The sequence below is a fragment of the Coptis chinensis genome, chromosome 5 (genome assembly GCF_015680905.1).
Source record: "Coptis chinensis isolate HL-2020 chromosome 5, ASM1568090v1, whole genome shotgun sequence".
Classification (NCBI taxonomy): Eukaryota; Viridiplantae; Streptophyta; class Magnoliopsida; order Ranunculales; family Ranunculaceae; genus Coptis; species Coptis chinensis.
The window spans coordinates 67,728,782-67,749,150 of NC_141460.1; the positions used below are offsets into that span (position 1 = coordinate 67,728,782).

General features: G+C 37.1%; 1 long non-coding RNA gene across 1 annotated transcript; it reads right to left on the minus strand.

Moving 5' to 3' along the window:
* Window positions 1–501: 501 nt before the first annotated feature.
* Window positions 502–6,698, minus strand: LOC147498504 (uncharacterized). Its single transcript, XR_015196283.1, has 3 exons — window positions 6,587–6,698; window positions 1,448–1,513; window positions 502–557 (listed from the first exon to the last, which is right to left on the minus strand). It is a non-coding gene; the product is annotated as an uncharacterized LOC147498504 (long non-coding RNA).
* Window positions 6,699–20,369: the final 13,671 nt, after the last annotated feature.

Sequence of the window (20,369 nt, forward strand, 5' to 3'; positions counted from 1 at the left end):
CAGAATTCTATTACAGTATTACGAGAAGAATCTCATAAACCTTCTGAGTATCCATATTCAGATAAAATTTAGCGAAAATATTGATGGGTCTTAACCAAATTTCTGCCTCCTCCAAAACACTAACAAAAAAGCTACATTATAAAACCTCAAGCTATAAGACCGAACTTACCTGGACAGGAAGAGTAATCAAGCCACCCAAACGAACACCAACGAAAAAGCAGTCAACAGATATCCCCTGCATAGATAAACTCATCCGTTTCAGCAGAAATGATTGATAGGACAAACATAGATGCCACAAGTCCACAACTCCAATAAAAATATAACTAAAATAATCCATAATTGTATTAAAAGGAAAAGGAATCTGTTTACATAAAAGTTTGCTATGTGCTCTGATCAACTAATTTTGTCATTTTAGTGCAATGCAGATCATGTAACTTTTATCAATATGTGAACTCAAAGATTCGGGTAACGAAGTTCTTATCCCATGTGAGCATAACTTACCAATGATCCTGCCAAGAACACCATTGGATTTCTCACTCAAATAGAAAACCGTTCCACTGCATGAGACGGTGAAATAAAAATCATCAACAAGCAATATCATAATGACGTCAACAAGTCAGATGTACAAATCACAAATAGTAACAAAAATTACTACCTTATTCACAAATAGCACAAACAAAAGGTAAAAACTGTACAAGACCTCCCTTATTCACAAAGTGATCATAGCAACTCCAAACAAAATCCTCAACCTCTGACTTCAACCCATACTTTCACTTGAACCCAAAAGCTCTGTACAAGGGACTAGCAGTCGCAGAATGGTAATAATTCTTCATCTTTACACTACCAGGCCCATCATGAACAGCCAACCCAGACACCAGACCAAGTGAGGCATGAGCCGACTCTAGCGTCAACCACCCCATAAGTAGTCTTTCATTTTTGCCACCAGTGGAAGTATAATATTATGTACAGTTTTTCTCAGGAGTCTTTATTATGGTTTCGTGATTGCTACTTGATTGCCAAATATTCTGATGTCCAAAGTATTTTTTGTGTTCTAGTTGGTGAAGTTGATAAACCGCAAAGTACATTTCCTAAGGCATTGTTTTTAGCTAGAATTATAACATGTCCAGTATTTAAAGGTATTATAAAAATGAATGCACTCTCCTGGAATGTTTTTGGGTGGTATGCAAATGATGCAATCCACATAGCCGTATTCATCCGAATGATGATCGATTTGCTTTTGCACAAACTATGCATAGACAAGTACCCCCCCTCATAGTTCAGGATTCTATTACAGTATTACGAAAAGAATCTCATAAACCTCTAAGTATCCATATTCAAAAAAAAATTAGCGAAAATATTGATCGGTCTTAACCGAATTTCTGCCTCCTCCAAAACACCAACAAGCAAAGCTACATTATGAAACCTCAAGCTCTAAGACCGAACTTACCTGGACAGGAAGAGTAATCAACCCACCCAAACAAACACCAGCGAAAAAGCAGTCGGCAAATATCCCCTGTATAGATAAACTCATCCGTTTCAGCAAAAATGATTGATAGGACAAACATAGATTCCACAAGTCCACAACTCCAATAAAAATAGAACTAAAATAATCCAGAAGTGTATTAAAGGGAAAAGGAATCTGTATACGTAAAACTGATACAACTTGATAAAGATAGTATGCCACAGGAAGCAAAATACACTATTCCACATACATGATGATTAAGACTTCTTTCATCCCGTTTAACCTATCATTCATATCAATCCAACTCATTCCAACACTACCCACAACAAGTCCCATACTGGAAGATTGTTGTAAGTCATATAGCCCCCGGTATAAAGAAATGCTAGGGAAAATCTCCATAACAATAACCAAGCTTCCTAAGAAACAGAGTACAATGTAGTACAAAACATATATATAAAAAGATTTAACCAGATGAAAACTGATATAAGAACTTCTGTTACAGAATGTTAAGTTCACATACCGCAAAGACATTGCGAAAAAATAACGAAATTAGTTTATGAGAGCACATAGCAAACTTTTACATATTTTTCCAAAAATTAACTTGATTGCTTGATAGTCCGCTAAAGTGGATAAGGAAGTTATAGGTCAAACTGCTCCCCTTTAATGATATAAAGAAGCTCACTTAAGATGTGCTTAGTTTATCACTATCTTTTAGCACTTCAATACATTCTATTGTAGTCCTTAGACTTAGCATTTTCTACTAAAATTGAACCTTACACCTCGAACTACCCCAAGATCCCTCACAAAGCCAAACTGCCCTAGATACAAGTACGACTTAGGGGTCGAAACACCCTTTTTGCCCGAGTTATTTAAAAGAAATGGTGAGGGTGAAGTTTAAAAAGAAACATTTACATTGCAACAACTGTGTTCTCTTGATTTTAGTCTTGATCTCTAACAACTACAAAGGCTTGATCCCCACTCCGTCGAATGGTTTATAGGACCTGAAACCAGTCTCTCTCAATAAGCGTGCCACGAAATAATGGTTGACAAAACATTGTCAAGAGGATACCTTAAACACTGCTCCAGAGCATCCAACATCATTACTGCTGTCCCAAGAGATTTCCCCTATCTAATCTTCCGCCATGCCTTATCCAAACTCAACAACTTAGTGCGACACCCTAACCTTGCACAAACGAAAGGTAAAAACTGTACAAGACCGCCCTTATTCACAAGATATGAATTGTCGGACACGGCAAAATATCAAAATTCAAGGTAAATTACATACATTATGTGTCCGACACGGACACGTATCTGACACCGATTTTTTTCAAAATATGATGTGTCCATGTAACCTAGATATAAAGCAAGACGATTGTCACATGCATGGCCATCATTTGTAATTCTTCTCCAGTTCTTGACAAGGCCGGTTGTCATTAAAAGGCTTGATCATGGATTTTTTAGGCCAGCAGAGGGTTCCTTCCAAGTTCCAAAGAAACAGTTACATAACAACAATTTGAAAAAACTGCAGAGCTCCTATAGGATCTTGAATATAATAATATTAGGCATTGCGATGGTTTATATAAAATGTCAATGTTTGAACATGGGGTATCCTTTGCTGCAAGTTTCTAATTTATCAAATGGATGTATGTTGGTCTCATTATAGTAGTTACACTAACACTTAGAATCTGCTTTCAAAGTATTTCCAAAGATCGTTATCTAATAGATTCAATGGCTACTCCGCGTTGTAGTCTTAAATGTATCCCAACCTGCAATCTCTGCACATACGTATACAGGTAACACTATAGCATAACAACTTATTCGTGAGTCAAACACATCTGTGCCTATAGATAATTATCTAACTCATGAATTGTTGATAGGGACGATATCCGACGCACAAAGTGTATAACATTGAAGGATATGGGCAACCAGAATAACTTTCTGATGAAGATATGTTGGAGCACCTCACACAAGTCGAACTGGAAATATACCAACAAAATGAGATTGAACTAGACGTTGTTACATACTTGCTAAAGAATGAAGGCTTTCTCATTTAAAATGAATATCGATTGCAAATGCTTGCCGTGGAAGAGATTATGATATAAAAGACTTTATTCAATTTAGAAAGAAATTTATGAGATTGTCCAAAGGTTCTACCTGTTGGAGTCCCCTCATTAATGGACCTAAATCTAAATATTATCTGTACATAACTTTATGTCTTCCCTAGCAAATTAATATGACTCGATCCTGTTTTTTAGCACCCAATTGCTTGGGTTGTTCTTTAATTTTCACTCAAGTCAATTTAATCAGCCAAATAAGAATATCAAGGTCTAAGTCAGCCCTGGACACGAAAGGAGTTCAAGCTAAGTTAACTCATTCAACTTTAATCACACATATATTACCGAAAATTTTTAAAAATGCCTACTTTGTAAGAACAATTACAGCATTCGTATTGTTATTATGAAAAGATTACATCATAAAAAATGCCTCAACAGCTCCTTATCTAACGCAATTCGAATTTGTCCATCTCTAGCCTTTGAAAGCTATACTAATCCTCTTATCTTCAGTTCTTAGACAATTAAAAGTCTAAAACTAACACAAGACTGAGAGACTTAGAAATCTTAAAACTCTATTACTATCTCCTACGAATCTTTATCCAAAAAAAACTATAAATCACAAACAAACACCGTACTCCACTAATCTCCAAACCTTCTCTCCTCCAAACAAAGGTATTATTAGAAAACGCAACTACTATACATATAATAAATTCTACAATTTATCAAAATATTTTGACAGTTTCTGAATTCTTTTTTTGTATATTGCAGGCTATTCTATAATTCCAGTAAAGCAATCGTACAGGTACAACATTTTCCTCTTATTTACAAAATTTATAAAGTAACAGATCATATTAAATTAAGAAAATTAGTTGATTGATTCTTTCATGTTTGTCAATTGGGAATGTCATTTTTTTATAGACACAACTAATGTTCAAGAAGAGAGCAATCTGTTATGTCTATCTCACATTAATGTCATGGCTTTTCTGTACATGATATGCCAAATACTCCTACTCCCTATCAGACTATATATAACTTATGGGTACTACTTTCACTTGATACATTTTATCACACATTAATGTAAATTATCGTTAGCTAACATTAAAAGTCTTTGTCTTATCGTAAGGGTGTAATCATAATTAGTAAAATGCATAAATTTAAAGAACCATATATTAAATATCATAAGTTTACCCTTGATATATATTTTTTTGACATTTATTATTATTAAATATTGCAGGATATGGATTACGAATATAAATACTCTACGTCACAAAAAAAAAATGCTTGAGGAAATACTTGACTCACTTCACATAGAAGAAGCAACTTACACCTCAAAATTTGAAGACAATCTACATATATCTTAGGTTACCATATTTGATGACTCCAAAACAGAAACCATATCTAGAATTCCATCAACAACAAAAGAAAAGTCTGAAAAACTCAAGCAGATGGAGTGCAATCAATTACCTAAAAGACAAAAACCTTTTTGAAATTGAAGACTTCAACTACAAGGAGCTGAGTGAAAAACGCCAAGAGATTGAAGAGCAACAAAATGAAATCTCAGAACTACGTAAACTAATACTATCATTATGGGCGAAAGAAAAACTACAAGAAGAAGAAATGATAAAGCTCCATCAAGGGATAAAAGACTCGAGGAAGAGGAAGCAATATGTTATAGATTTATGCATTGATGAAAATAATTGATAATTCATACAACATTTATGATTAATTTATTATTGCAAACAAAATTTGTTTCTTATTTATAGATTTATTTTTAATTCGTTTGTACTTATTATTAAATTTTGGGTCTATAAATTTTCCCTCATGGGTAAATTATTTAATGTTACTGGACTCCTTTTTAGGCTGAAAAATAATTGCAAAGAAAATGGATTATCAAAGTGACAATGAAATTGATGGATATTCATATGTTCACTTTCCAACGCAATATGTTTGGAACAACAATAATAAGGTTTGTGATATTTAATTTTACATATTACATGTTTATTTGTAAAAAAAATATTCATTAATAACTTCTCAAACATGTTAATATTTTCAATACCTCTTCAATTGTGATTCAAACAATTATTATATTTTCAAATGTTCAGATATGGAAAAAGAAAAAGATGATTCCGTCTGGTAGAAACATATACTATATTAAGGAAATTCAAGGTAATAAAATTTATTTTTTAAATTTACAATATGGATTCAAATTTATACATTCAATTTTATAGGTACAACAGGTCAATACAACAACACAAGGACTATCAAGTATCTGTTTGAATACATTAAACAAGGGACAAACAAAGCAACTCTGAAAATCAATGACCTATTTGAAAACAAAGAAACAAACGATAAAGGAACATAGTAAGGAAGAAGGAAGAAAAAAAGGGAGCGACAAAAGAGCAGTACTTCAAAACAATGCCATCATTTTTTATTTTTTTAATTGTGATCAATCACATTTTCTACATAGAATTTTCCTTCTCAAAGCTGTTTTGTTTATTTTCCATATTTTATTTTATTGGTTTACACCTACTCTTCTGATTCATTTTATGTTTGAGAAAATTAAATAAAAAATTATTATAGGTCAACTACATGGATAGTCTAGATGATGATGGAAATTGTAACGGAAGCACAATCATCAAGAGTGAATCTCCACTACAACATTATGCAATTACACTTGCACAGAAAAAAAAAATTGATATATCTATCAAATTAGAGCAGAATCGATTGCAATACTACACAATGAAGAAAAATACAATTCTCAAAGAAGACTATATGGGATTATCAAATGTGCAAGAAGATATATTCTGAAAAGAAGAGATTGAATATGTCAAGGCAATTATGAATATGGAATGGGAATAGTTTTTAGAATTAGTTTAGTTATTTTAATATTGTTAGTCAATATTTATGTAAACTTGCTTCAAGTATCAACAAATTTATTATATCTCTTGATTGTTTAGAAGGACTTTCCTCCGCCTAAGCCTGAGTTTAACACCTCCGCAACCAGCGATGGCACCTATGTCCAATTTTTAGTATTTTATACAAATATGAGTTCATGTAAAAATAATATTACCTCAAGATCCTCGAGAGTTAAGCGCCTATTTTGGAATTGTGCCTCCTGCCTCTTTAACACATACTCAGCCCAGACACATTGAAAATCTACAAATTCACTTTCCAATGGCTGTCGAGAAATATGACAGGATATTAGTACTCATTTTTGTACTTAATGATCAGGGAATATAAGTATAACAAGGTTTAACACAATCACTCAAATGGCAAAACACAGATGCATCTTTCCCTATAACGTCAACAATAGTTATGAAACTAAATAGTCATTAATTTGGCTGCAAGAACACACCATAGGGAAATTCTTTGTTCCTTCTCCACTGAATCTCAATATGATCACCGGTAGATCATTTAGGCATCCGATTAAATGAAGATCGTCTTGGAGGGGTATCAACAGCGGCGGTGCTCTTAGTCTATCCCACTCCACACCTTCTTCATCACTATCGTCCGCCCGCTCATGTGGTGGGTAACTGCAAGAGAATATTCAAATGTCAAGCCATGTCTCTAATACATACAAATAAGCAAGGGAAATTCTTTCACTTATGAACTGATACACGGCCAGATAGTATAATCAATAAATTACAAACCCGAAAAAAACAAGAATTTAGTGAGGTTGAGTTTGAAGAAGCCATGTTGCTTATTACCCCGCACGAAAAGGTGTCTGGCGCTTTATCGTAGCAAAGCTCAACATCATAACATGACAGCATAAAACCAACATGCCCATGCTGAAAAAAACAATAATGTTTAGAAAATTGCCAAATTCAACCAGCACATACGTCGTCAACTACACTATGAGAATCACAAGACTAAACACCAATCAATAACATATACACAAAGCAATATTGAAAACATTACAGGATGTATTTTGTTTATTTCCTACCTGCTAGGCATCTTTGAATTCAATACAATTTTAATACGTGTTTGGATTTTATTTCTACATTTGACCACCAAATCTAACAGTTCTTGCGTATGTACAATTGCCTCACGGAAGTATGTCATAAGACCTGCCAAAGGCAATCAAAAGTACTTGAGTCTCTGTGATATCTCAAATTCTACATCTACAAATAAAAAAAGAAAGAAAATACAAGAAAAGAAAACTGAAAATTAAATGAAAACCAAAGGTAACAATGTTACCTATGAGAGCTATATTCCATTTATTGACGATGTTTGTAAATGTTGTTGACCCTGACAACATAAGAATCTGGCTGACACGATTTTCAAATACTTTCATGTGTTCATCATCAAATATTAAATGGGCCACTGCAGTACGCTCTTTTGTCGGCTCATTCTGCAAGTTCCAAACCCTATCTTTTGTGTTGCTGAAAATGTGTTTGTGGTTGGGGATAAATCTCATAGTGGGTCTAAGTTAATTTATTCGTTGCTCCATGATCTGCATTACAAGATGAGGAGGCCGGGTTGGGTATGTACCGCGTAAAGACAACAGAGTGGAAGAATAATCAACAGTTCTGTAAGATGGGAATATGAGTGACACAGCCAGTAGTATGATGGACCATCTACCTACATACAATCAAACAATCGAGGCATGTGTGGGGTTCCATGGTACATTCTCAACAAGGAAACAGGTAAAATTCAGAAAGGATAACTGGATAACCATATGCCAATTGGAGATTTTGGGGCAGAAGAGAGGACACCACAAGTTTTGGAACTAAGTGAGTGCGTAATAAAAACTCGAAATGCTTGGAGAAGGTACATAGCTTGCGGGGTTCAACAAGTGAGGCCGCGACAAAAGAAAGGCATTGTCCACATACAAAAGATGTAAGATATCAGGATTTATGCAGAGACATTTATGTCGTTTGTCAACGATGGGTTCAGAATCAGAAATCAGAAATTGAACAAAAAATAGAGAACATATCGTATTTCGTTAAAATGCTACCTGAAACAGAGAGTGAACAATGAACAAACTAACAACATTTTCTTTCATAGATAAAACCCTACGCCTTAACAACCTTACATCAAGCTACCATTGAATGAGAAAGAACTACATATTCAATTTTCAGCAACAATTCTGAACAAATTTATTGTACCTTGATGTCGCTTCCACGGAAGAGTATGTACTAGGCTGACTCTTGCAACTCATTTACCAGCTCCACCAATCTCCTTACTTAAGTTAAAGTCTCCGATCTTGGGGTGTGGGAGTGTGTTCTGTAACTTAATTTGAATATAAGTTGACGATACAAATACCCGCTTAAAATTTTAATATAAAATATGTTGGGCCTAGGCCCAATAGTACATGTAGAACTAAAACTAATGTGAGACATTTCCATTCTTACTAAAAATGAGAGAGTTTACTGACTAAGCTCTCGGAGTGAGACTCTGATTGTGAGATGGGGAGAGGATTAAAAGAGGGTCTCCAATTTTGTTTGAAGTGGGACTGTTTTAAAAAATGCAATGCAAGGGGTTGAAACATACAATTGTTAATTACACTACGCTATTGGGTGGGCTGGGGAAAGTTGGTAGAGCTAAATCTGTTCAAAAGCTCTTTGAAGAAATTATGGGCAAAGGAATATCTCCAGATGTTGTTACTTACACTTCCATAATTCATGAACTTTGTGTTTCTGGCTTTTTTAAGGAAGCCACATGGTTTCTAAATGATATGCTAACTAGGGGAATTCCACCAAATGTCGTAACCTATACTTCTCTTATTTCTGGTCATTGCAATTCGGAGCATTGGCAAGTAGCCAGTAAATTTGTCAATCAAATGGTGGTTTCTTGAAGAGGCTGTGGCCAGATACAAAGGATTTCTTCATATGAAAAAAAGAAATAAGGAAAGGTCCATTAAACACTTTTGTGTTCCAACTTACGATATCGATGTTATCCGCACTCTCACCCGCCACCCCCGCTTCTTACCGCAAGGACTTGGTTGAGGTCTTGGGACAGATATTGGAGCATGATGACACAGATTCCGGACGAACAAAAGGACGAAGTTGGATCTTTGGATTTTCTGGAACTACTATGCGTTAGGAAAACACATTTGGTTCTAGGTATTCAGAGCCGGGAATGTATAGGGGTGTTGCTCCATCTCCAAAGGATCATTCCTCAATTATCTAAAATTGAGAGCAAGACAAGAGTTTCATCCACCGTGTCTCAAAAACTACTTCACTTCCTAAGATGAAAGCCGTAGAGGTATCTCTTAAATAATTCATAGAACCTTTTTTTTTTTTATGCTTCGCTTGATACTAATAACAAGAACTACCCAGCCATAAGGATATGGTCTGTCGTGGTTCTAGCCATGAATGGCTGGTTATGACAGACCAGAATTATAGAGATGTTTGATTATTTAACCCGTTTTTGGTTGTCAATAATGAGATTAAGCTCCCTAAATTTAAACTTGATACGACTTGCCTATACAAAGTTGTTTTCTCTCCCAACCCTGCGTCAAATGCCAATTGTGTACTTATGGTTGTTTATGGTCGGTGTAGTAGATTGGCCTTCTTTATGGCTGGAGACACGACTTGGACTCACCTTCATGGAATGTCTCTTGAAGAAACCCTTGTTTTTCCTGCCATAAAAGAAAGCTATATAAAGGAGGTGGAGAATTTTCTATCTGTCTCCAAAAAAATATTTTGTAAAGGATGAAAGTCGACGAGTCAAAACTTGCTCTCTTGGTTTCCTTATCAATAGACACTTAAATATTGATATTGATTTTGTATATTATCATAAACCTCAACTCCGTCAAAACAAGTGTGCGAGCTTACAAATCCAATCACTTTCTTGATTTTGATTCGTCGATGGACACACACTAATTCAGCTATAAAACCCCGCACCTGGTGGATGAATTCACACCTTACAAGATGGGCAAGTTCCAATTATCTCACAGGTATGATTATGTTGTTTTGGTCTCTCTTATACACAACATATTTTTCATAGGTTGGAAATTAGATGCTAAGAAATGTTAGTTGATCTTTTTTATGTTGCTATAGAGTTGTTTTGGCACCAATGGGTAGATAGAGATCTTACGAAAATGTCCCTCAACCGCATGCAATTTTGTATTACTCTCAACGAACCAGCAAAGGAGGATTTCTTATAACTGAAGCCACTGGGGTTTCTGATACTGCTCAAGGGTAATAACTTTACCATCTACTAACGCCTCTGTTACCATTTTCTATTACACTTTGACCTTCTGAACAAGGTATAACTATCAACTCCAAACCCCCTTGGTGAAAATCTTTCATTACTTATCTTTGTTTACTGTAAATAATCTCTGAAAGGCAATACTTATTTTGATAGAATCTACTCTATTCATCTTCTTAGGCACCAGTTAATCTAAAAAGATATGGTAGAAACTGCATGACCCCACAAATGAATGAAGATATTAGTAGTACTGTGAACGAGAAGATAATGGACGATGGGGCTAGTGTGTCCAATGTGCAAGAGCAAGGAATTGTTGAGCCTGACACTGAAGGTACTTTTGGTTCTTCTTCTTACTTTTAATGTCATTTACAAGTTTATATTGCATGTTGTGGCTATGTGTAGTTGTGGAAATTTAAGTTAGTGAGGCCACGGCCAGTGAATGGCCTCTAGACGGTTGGAGCACAATATTTCCAACTGTACTAGATACCTGGATGGGTGAGATTCCCAAGTAAAGATAGGATAAGGTCAATGAGTGCAAGTTTTACTATTGGAGAATATTGCTCAATCCCTGGGCTTCCGTTTTACGTTCATTGTGTTGTGCGAGACATACTTTTTATCAGAGCATCACTTCGAGACAAAGAGGGTTTATATGTCGAATTCACAACTTATGAGTATTTGGCAATCAAAGTAAGTGCAATTATCTTTAGTGTCTGTGCTAGGTTTAAATATTCTTTTTTTTTTTTAATTTCAGACATGAATGTCGCAAACAAGGTTTTATGATTATTCCAACTATTAAATTAGAACACGTTCTAAGTTAATAGTGTCAAATTTATTGTTTGTCGATTCTCTCTTCAATTCAAAGTCACATTGGGAAGGTACTCGGTTTATGCTTTATATGAGATTTTTAGGGTGTTAGCCCGAACAATTTTAATGGGCATGGAAATACGGGGTTGAGTGGTGTTGATGCGGGTGAGGAGACTCCTGCTTTCTGGGCCTGAGTTGAGTTGTATCCCCTCGGGGGTCAAGGTAGAGTGATTCTAGCTTACTTCTTATTAATTAAAGGGATCCATGTCATTTCACTGAAGACCAAAGACCGCTTATTCTTCTTTTCCTCTTCCCATTTTTTTGCCTTTGAAACCATTCTGATTGTGACTTTAGTGACCGGCAAGGGAAGAGAGTTCCTTTGGACAATGATTGTATTTTCTTCAAATTCCTGCTTAACAAGTGGTGGTTCTACCGAAAATTTGTAAATCATGTCATGCACAGGCTTTGTTGTGTAACTCTACCTTTTGTTTCTTTTTTTACTTCAGGCTGATCAATTTTAGATGTAAAGTTTTATTGAGTCTTAAATAGCAAGGATGCTTAAAGAACACAAACAATTAGTAAAATAATATGTGCAATAGTGATGGTGCACATTCATTGATATACCAAGTAGAGTAAAACAAATAGCATAACTTTTGAAATAATGGAAACATTCGTATTTTGAATAAACTGAAGAAGCAAAACATTTGTTTTTGAACTTTGGAAAACAAAATTTTTGAAAAACAGTAGCACAAAACATTGAAGAATTACTTTTTTCAGAAGTTGTTTTAGTTTAAAAAATTGTCTTCAAAATCACTATTTCAAGCTAAGTGTGTATTAAGTTGTTAATACATGGATTTAACAAAAGAATAAGCACTAACTAATAAAATACTAATTAATCTAACAGAAATAAACGAGGTGTAAAAAACGTAGAATTCATCTTGAAAATGGAATGAATGAGTAATGAAAATAGGGAATGGCTAGCAGCCTTCAAATAGTTAGTTGTTTTGATGAGCTCATTGAATTCTCCGCTCCGTTCAGAACTCTGTTCAAGTTTGTCAAGTCAAGTACGTGTAATCAGGTTGGAAGTGTCAAGTGAGCTAACTCTCTTCGAGTTTGTTACTTACTTTTGCAATTATTGTTATCTGTATTAACGATCACATCCTACAATCACTGCACTAATCGTTCTCTGCTTTAGTCAGGCTATAAACATAATCTCAACTGCTTGTTGTGTCTCACAAGATATGTGCCATTTGTTTGCAGAAGCAACTGAAGGAGATGAAGAGGTTGTTCATGCTGCAGATTGCTCAAGTCATTGACACGATATGGCTTTAAATCCTTCCAAGCTCATCTTCCATCCAATTCTCAAATTTGCTTCAGAATGTTGTGATATGCCTGGGCCGGCCTTGGTTGTGATATCATATCTTCATGTTGGCGTTATCCCTCACATGAGGAGAGAAAAGGAGCTGATTTCTGCGTGGCGAATTGAAAAACCATTCATTATTATGCCGTGTTTTAAAACTTTTATCTGACGGTCATTTGTTGTTTGTTAACTAGGTCTCTTGCCAAGATCATTCACTATGTATGCGGTTACCTTATCATTAGGATTGTTTCTTCTTGCGAAACCTGCTATGGCTTACTTCCGATGGCAGCCGCAGTGTCATCCTTGGCTGGCCATTTTCAGTTCTGGCTGTTCTTCCGGTTACATTCCATTGTTTGAAGAGAAGTTTCAACAAAGTGTTCCTGTTAGGTGCTGCTATTTCTGTCGACTCAAAAAGATAAGGCGAAGGGAGCCTGACTTACGGCTTCCAAGCCTGGCGCGAAGCGAAGGGATGTCACCTGTGATCAGATTAGTCGGCAACCATAGTTTTTTCGTGGTGTTGTTGACGTTGTTGAAAGCTAATTTTTAAGTAGGCCTAGCTTTTCGGAGCTGCTCCCAGCTCACATTATGGTGGAGGAGTGATAAGCACCCAAAACTGTAATATTAAACCCCGAGAGACATAGCATTTTGGTCGTTTATGTGTTTAATAATCATGTAATAATTATATTTTCGTACTTTTGCAGGTTTCCACATTTAAAATGAATATAATGATAAAACATGCATCGAAGTACGAGAATACTGGAATATTTGAAGTTTCTCACTCAACCCCAGTGAAGCCCAACAAAGCCTGACTAGAGCCGAAGTTTCCAAAAGAACAAAACCAGTGCAGAATGGGTCCACATATAAAGAAGCAGTAAACTTCCAAAGCTCACATCTGATAAATCTGGGTGCCAACGTTGGCTAGTGAACTGCCAGAGCGACCAAGGCGACAAACTCTACGCAAAGACAGAAAGTTGTAAAAACGCCAAACTCGGCGCCGCCACTGGACATACTAAGTGGACCCACTCTGCGGGCCCAAAAGGCATGACGAGTCAGCATATGCAGGTGGCAAGTGATGGTCACAATTTAGTGCCACCTTGCAATGGGAGAAGACACGTACCAATTCAAAGCAGGTGGTTTGAATTGAAATTGGCTTAAAAACAAAACCTTAATAAGCAAAAGGAAAAAAGCTAAAATTTAAAACAGGTAAAAACAAAACTTTGTTATTCAAAGTTTTGAACGTTTCAATTTGGCTAAAGACAAAACTCAATTAATCCTTCTCCAGCCATCCAACCTATATATATGAGGGGAGGGGGGTCTTCAGATATTCTCCTTCAGCATTCTATGCTTTAGCTATACATTAGTTTTACTTTAACGTCTGTAGTTTCATTCCAGCACTTAAACTCTGTCATTTTCATTCCAGCAGCTTAAATATTGTAAGTCATTTTACCCTTAATAACAGTTATTTCTTTTCTAGTTTAATTCCTGTCCTGCATTTATTTACTTAATGTATACAGTAAGTTTTATTATTCCTTCAATGACCATGAGCTAATCCCCCGGGGAGGGTTATGTTGCTCGTGTGAGAATCCGGATTGACTCTTTAATATTCTAGAATCACTACTTAGGAATTAGGCATAGATTAGACATCTGGTCCCAAAATGACTGAGACTGTACAATTTTGGAGTGTTGATGCTCCAGAACAGTCTCGTGCGCGACCCAGAATGTCTCGCGCGTGACTCTATGGTGTCAGACAGCTCTCCAATTTGTCCAGCTGATGTGGGATCTAGCCAGGAGCTGAAATGATATTCCAAAGATGAAATATTAGTTCAACTCCTTATGCTAGTACGATGCGGCTCAGAGATGTGGGCATGCGCTAGGGATCAATACTCGACATCGTCTCCGAACACGAGACGAATTAGAGATGTAGTGATGTGATAATATAAACTGTTGAAAAAATGATTCTTGCATGAGTATGATTAATCATTTCCCTATTTCTCTATCTTTGTTTATCTACATCAAAATCACCGTAGTAATTTACATTACCGTTAATTTAATTAAACCAACTAAAAAACTTAAAATCCTACTCACCAAAAGTTGTAATTCCAGTTGTGAACCTTTCCGAGCCCTAAGGTTTGGACGATCCCTTACTCGACATATCCTACCAAACCCACGTGAGTAAGGTAACTTGACTAAAACGGACGACTATACGAACTTTGGACTTTGGACTTCGGACTTCGGACTGTGGACCTCGGACTTAATCAAGAAAACCAATAAGCGTACAATTAAAAGTTTTTATCAAATGGCGTCGCTGCACGCCGAAGGACTCTGGACTTAACGTAATAACTGGAACACATCACATAAAACCCCCTTCCCTACCTCTTCATTTTTTAATTTCCATTTCTTTTACAATACTAACGTGTTACGTAACTATTTGCCTTAACTTTTTCTACTAACAAATATCTGTGAACCAGATCTTGTTTATTTTTATTAGCACAGTTTAAGTATTCCGTAGGAACTTGAAGTACTGAACTGACAAAAGAGTCTCGGACAAGACTAAATTAGTAGCACGCGAGACTAACCTGGAGTATCAACACTCTGGTTTTCAGGTACAGGCCACTTTCCTTTTCAGTACTATTTTGGACTCTCTTGTCCAGTTTATCTAGTAAGTTCACGAGCTCGGGAGTTAGTTCGATCGTGTACGAGGAATCGCGGGACGCCAGGTTTCAAATTCTTAAACTCCTCAAACTTTGTCGAGGATATTATTTGGTTGTTACTATAACCTATTTGACCTTGCATGTTTGTGTGGTGGCATAAGAACTCTTTGCATATAAATGTGGTTCGTCATTATATCTTCACGTTAACACGATTAACATGATTCGAATATATTTGGATGTATGTGTAGTTTCAAACCACCTGCTTAGAATATTTTTGTATGTATATGTTACATCAATTCACGTATGCGGTATTCATTTGTATGAGTTCGTTCTCTACATTCCCCTAGCTCACATTTAAGTTGCACATATCAATAGCTATAGATTATTGCATGCGTAAGACACATTTCTATTCACATAGATTTGCATATGTAGACTTCCTGTGTAAAACTAGCATGTGTTAATTGTATGTTTAGTTTCTATTTTGACATCTATCGTTTTTAATTGCATGTTTCGTAATCACGTCTTCATAATACATTAATTACGTAAACTAAAAATTAAAAAAAAAATAATAATAAAAAATCCTAATAATTAAAATTTCATCTTAATCATCTTAATAACACCCCGCATAATACACCATCATAAATCATCATCCTATTCCATCAGTGCCTAGGAAACTTGAAGAAAAAAAATTGAGGTTGCCTAATTAAGGAACATGCTAGCACGAACAACCTCCCTCAATTCTCTCAGGTGACTTGGCTGCTGGAATATTCACACGTTATCCTAGCTTACCTGCTCAAGTTAGCAACAACTCAGGAAGACGTGCTTCACTTCCCTCTTTCCTTAATTCTAAAACCTCCAGTCATAATTTGTTCCTTAGGAGCCTTAAATTAAATTTTATATTTGTATGAGACTGCGGTCTGGTAAACATAAAGAATTAGAACTTACATATCGTCGTTGAAAATACAATAAACAACTGCTTATGCTATCTCCTAGACATAGTTCCTCCTCCGTAAACTAACCTCGTCAAACATCTCCGTTGCCGTCATCTCCCTTAATTATAGCCCAGGAAAATTCCACAGTCGAGAAACCCCTTTCGGATTTCTATACTGCCTTACAAGAAGGACCTGCTTCTTGCATTAAACTCGATGCTATTGTAGGTGATTGTCGAATTTAAGCCAAACATTTTCGGTTTGTTACCTGCTTACCATGGTCTAGACCATGAAAAACCGCGATAATCACCTTCCGTCCGGATGCAACAAGTAGTCACCACTTTCCGCCATCCGACCGTTACCAACGAACAAGTCTTACTTAGGTTGTTTCTCTTCACCTTAGTCGATAAAGCTTCAGCTTTGGCTCACAGTGAGCGCCACAATCCATTGACACATGGGCCAAACTCGTTACAAGCATTCATGATAAAGTTCTATACCGTAAGAAAAACTACAGAAATGCTTCAAAAGATTCAATTCTTTTCCAAAGACCCCCGTGAATCCTTTTCGAAGCATGGAGCAGATTTATCGATCCGCTTCTCGAATGTCCCCATCATCAACTCGACACCGCTGTATTAGTCCGTTCATTCTTTAATGGTCTCTCTGACCATCAAAAGGAAACCTTAGATATCATGAACGGCGGTTGTTTCATGGACAAGGGCGCTACTGAAGCATACAATTTTCTTGAGAAACAGGCTTCACAAAGCACCTATTGGGGAAACACTGATTCTTCCAGATCTTCTAAAGACACTCCTACCAAAGTTATGTCTATGTTCGAGGTCAAACCCGATCCGGAATTAAAAACTCTAGTCGAGTCCCTAAACAAAAAGTTCGATGCTCTTTCGGTACAAGTAAATGATCAAAAACCCAAACAGGTCATGGCTGCCAACGCTTTCCCATGTCCTCTTCGCTTAAGTCCTGAGCACGCCGATTCTTATTGTCCTTTGGTATACGAGTGCTCTCCCCAACCTTCTGAAGAGTCTTGTGCTTTCAACATCACTAATGCACCTTGGCGACAACATCCAAATTTAGCTTGGACACCCCTTGCCCAATAACAAGCTCCTCCGGGTGTCAACAACGTTCCTCTACGACCACCAGCGAACTACAATTCCTATCATCAAGGAAATCCTCCACAATTCCAGCAAGGGCAAAATAATTTTCCCAACAATACAAATATAGGGTACCAAAACAACCGCAACCTTGTTCCCGCTAATCAAGGATATGGCTACCAAAATCAACCCGTAAATAATAACCGTGAACTAGTTCCCCGCCGCTCACGGGGTACAATCCACGGTACCGATAAAACAAATTAAACTTTTTCTCGACATACATGAATCAACATAATCAAATCCTAGCTTCTATCCAATCTCTTCACCTGTTAGCTCAGATAAAAGTCAAAAGTGTGTTCCCTGCCCAGCAGTTCAAACCCTAAGCCTACAAACACTGCCTTTGAACTCAACAATGCACCAGGATCTAGTAATCCAAGCCAGGGTGAGGTAAATGCCATTACCACTCTTCGTTCTGGCCGAACCATCGACAATAAAATACGTATGCCAGACGAGGAATCGACGGAAACCACGGCTGATGTCCTTCCAACTCCTACCTCGCAACCTATAACGGACGAAGTTGTGCCTTCCAATTCTACACCCACGTCCCTAAGGAAAGACGCCACTAATCCTTATGCGCGATTCCGTCCAAAAGCTCCGTTCCCTGCCCGTTTGGTAAAGAACAAACGTGACGAACATTTCCATGAGATCCGTGAAACCTTCAAAAATTTGACCATAAACTTACATTTTCTAGATACACTTAAGCATTTACCCAAGCATGCCAAGTTTTTGAAGGACATGTGCACCACCAAATGACGTACGAATGTTCCTCAACAAGCGTTCCTCACTGAGCAGTTTCCCTCGATCACCACTACCACTGGTGTGGTAAAGTACAAGGACCCAGGTCGACCAACCGTACCATGCACGCCATTAACAAGTATACCACTACCGCGACTTTTAGACCTAGGTGCCGTGTTAACCTACTTCCTTACTACTTATTTAAGCGCTTAGGTCTTCATGAATTAAAACCTATCAATATGACTCTGCGAACTCGCGGATCGCTTCCATCGAAAGTACCCAAAGGGCATAGTAGAGAACGCCATAGTCAAGGTCCAAGATTTTTACTACCTAGTTGATTTTGTCATTCTAGATAATTGAAGTGGCTCAGACTCCATTCCTATCATCTTGGGGCGCCCTTTTCTTTGCAACTGCTAACGCCTCATAAATTGTCCGACGGTTCAATGACATTGTCTTTCGGGAACCTTTCTGTCGAACTCAACGTGTTCAAATTAATGAAACAATTTCCCGATCCTATAATGGAGAGCGAGATTAGCTTGGTTGATAGTCTGGAACATGATTATTTCACAAACTCTTTTCCCCCAGACGAGATACACCAATTTCTTTCTTTTGATAATCCTGAATTTGACGATGACTCGTACATAAAGGATGTCCATGCATTATTAGAGTCGGTACCACTATTTGACCCTACTGCTGCGTTGCAAATTGATTCAGAAGAACCAGATTCGCTCTTTTCCATTGAAGAGATGATCCCTCACGAATCCTTGATCCCCAATCCTCCAACTCTGGATTTAAAATCTCTACCCTCTGATTTGAAGTACGTGCATCTCGATCTCGATGGTAGTCACCCTATAATAATTTCTGCTCACTTGACTACCGATGAAGAGGCACGTTTGATTCATGTCATTCGTGAACACCGCTCCGTCCTTAGATGATATCAAGGGAATAGACCCCTAGCATATGCACGCATCGCATACATCTCGATGACGGCACAAAGACATCGCGAGAACCACAACGCTGCCTTAATCCAGCCATGAAGGAAGTGGTGAGAGAGGAAGTTTTACGTTTACTTGATGCGGGTATCATATACCCTATCTCTGATAGTGATTGGGTTAGTCCTGTCCATGTTGTTCCCAAAAAGTCCGGCATGCATTCAAGTTGTACAAAATGAAAATGGTGAGTGCATCTCCACTCGCATTCCATTAAAATGAAGAATTTGCATTGACTATCGCAAACTTAATGCCAGAACACGTAAAGATCACTTCCCTCTCCCATTCATTGACCAGATGCTAGAACGTTTAGTCGGTCATACTTACTACTGTTTTCTTGATGGCTATTCCGGATACTTCCAAATTGTCATTGATCCCGCCAATCAAGAAAAGACAACTTTCACGTGTCCTTTTGGAACATTTGCATACAGACGAATGCCTTTTGGTCTTTGTAATGCCCCAGGCACCTTCCAACGCTGCATGCTTCACATTTTCAGTGATATGGTGGAACGTTATATGGAAGTCTTCATGGACAATTTTTCTATCTACGGAAATTCCTTTGACGACTGCCTATCCAACCTTTCTAAAGTATTAACGCGTTGTGAAGAGAAAAATCTGGTACTAAATTGGGAGAAGTGTCATTTCATGGTTACCAAAGGACTTGTTCTAGGTCATATTGTTTCGAAAGACGGGATAGAGATTGATAAAGCTAAAATTGTTAAAATTGCTTCGCTACCTTTCCCACATACAGTTCGTGATATTCATGCCTTTTTAGGCCATGCTGGGTTTTACAGGAGACTCATTCAGAATTTTTCTAAAGTTGCTCGACCTTTAACCAATCTCCTGCTTAAGGATGCAGTATTCGACTTCAATTTCAATTGCAAACAAGCTTTTGATACTCTAAAAACCGCTCTGACTACCGCTCCTATCATTCAACCCCCTGATTAGTCTCAACCATTCGAACTAATGTGTGACGGTAGTGACTTTGCTATTGGCGCCGTACTAGGCCAACGACATGATGACAAAACCATTGTCATTTACTACGATAGTAAAACTCTTAATGA